Below are 2256 nucleotides of genomic sequence, written 5' to 3'. Positions count from 1 at the left end.
ATCATCATCCTGCAGGGTTGATTTGCTGCTCTTTGGTTTGATCATGCAGAAGTCAGACTCTTATTTAGTTTGTCGGAATTGGGTTAATTGGCTAAATTGGATGGAGTTGTCGGAATTTAAGTATAGGGTACTTAAAAATTAGTATAGTATGAGTTGGCTAATGGAATGCTTGTATTTTATTTGAAATGTACGTATAGTATGGTATGAGTAATATTTTTGTATTAGACTTGTAATTTGTATGAGTATCTTTATAGTTTCTGTTTGGATATTTTTTGTTGGGATGTTGAATTATTTTGGTTCCCTGTGGCTACAAAATGTACCAGGATGGCATGCGATTTACAGAACATTAACATCACAATGGTACATGTAAATCGATGTAAAAAATGTATAAAAGACATCATATAAAATAATATTAAACAAAAATGAACTAAAAAACCAATGTGAATTAGTCATTTGACATCGGTTCTGAAAAACTCAATGTATTTTATGTCAAATAAAATCGGTTAGAGAAATTGGCCGATGTTAAACAAAAAGATTTAACATCGATTTCGTGAAGAACACGCATGTATTATCCATCATTTCACATTGGGGGGCTAATTTAACCGATTTCTGATGAAACATTTCACATCGGTCAACTAATCTAACCGATGTCCGATCTGTAATTTCACATCGGTTTGTTCGAAAGTATTTTAATAAATGGCTTTTATAGCTTGTATGTTTCATATTTTAATGGATAAATACCTCATAATATACCTATATTCACATAGAAATACTATAATATAAGCTGAAATTTGTTGCAAAGACATCACATTTAATCTTAAAACAGATCTATAGCACTGTAATAGACATCGGTTGTTAACCGATGTCAAAGGCTGATGATAATTAACATCACACGCGAAGACATCAGTTTAGTTTTTTTTCACATCGGTTCTAAACCGATGTCTGATCTCATATTTCTAGTAGTGAACATCACCAACCATATTAACAATAACTATGTTTTAATGAAGAGATCAATCACAGTAAAAAATCTGATTACATTACATTCTTATGTGGATTCTTTGCCTCAGTAGACGATCTTACAACACTAAAATATAAAAAAAATAAGTAATAGAGAACTGAACGTCAACAGCTAACTTGCTTAGCAATAATTCAGCTTTGATTCTACTCCTCTTTCTCATTCTTTGGTTGGCCAGATCTTCTATGACAAATTGCACACCTGGACCACGACAAAATCCAGACCACTTTCCTTATGACCTTATGACTTGTGAGAAATTCCTTAAAGGGTAAGCAAAGGAAAAACCCTAAAATTACATTCAAGTATGATCAGATTCTTTGGGCAATTATGTTCATGAAGAATTTGTAAAATCTTAGTTCGATTTTACAAGTAAATTCATTGAATTTGGGTAGGTGAATTTGCATAGGTAACATGTCAAAGAATTGAAGTGCATGCTGACAAAAACCAAGACATGGGTTTTCTTGAAAATTAGGATTGCATTAGCATGAAAACTCATCACCTAAGCTCCGTGTCACTACAACAAATTTAGGCATTTACCACGGCAAACTTACGACGGAAAAAAGTGCGCGCCCAATTTACAACGGAAAAAGTAAAAGGTCGTAAATTTTTACGATGAAACGCAAAACATCGTAAATATTTGCGACGATTTCAATATTTCGTCATAAGTTAATTATTTTTATTAAAAATTTAACTTGAAATTAAATAAAAAAATATTCTGCCAAAATTTACGATAAAATATTTGCGATGGAAAAGATCAGATCGTTCAATTTACTACGGAAATGAGAATTCGTCATAAGTTATCAAAGAGGGAAATTCAACCTTTCCCCAAAATTTTGGCGGCAAATTTGACCTTTCTCCAATTTTTTACAGCCAATAATTTATGATGAATTCCGTCGTAAATTAGAACATGAATTTTGAAATTTTCAATTTTCAAAAATATTATTTCATAATCCAACCATATTAATGTTAGCATTTATTTGTTTGCTGACATTTAAGAAATTTCAGAAAAAAATAAATATTTTGATAAAATTATTTAATAAGAATATATCACTAATATATATATATATAGTCATCCATACGGTTGAATCAATGAAAAATATTTTTAAAATAATCGAAACACAATTCAGGACTAAACAGTAATTTGTTGAACAAGTCAAGCTCATGCTTACTATTAAAATGATAAACCAAATAAAATTATTTTGATATGTAACTTTGGTTATATCACTAATATATATATATAT

This window comes from Apium graveolens, unplaced genomic scaffold, assembly GCF_009905375.1.
Source record: "Apium graveolens cultivar Ventura unplaced genomic scaffold, ASM990537v1 ctg3848, whole genome shotgun sequence".
Classification (NCBI taxonomy): domain Eukaryota; kingdom Viridiplantae; phylum Streptophyta; class Magnoliopsida; order Apiales; family Apiaceae; genus Apium; species Apium graveolens.
Note: the sequence above shows the minus strand (reverse complement) of the source record.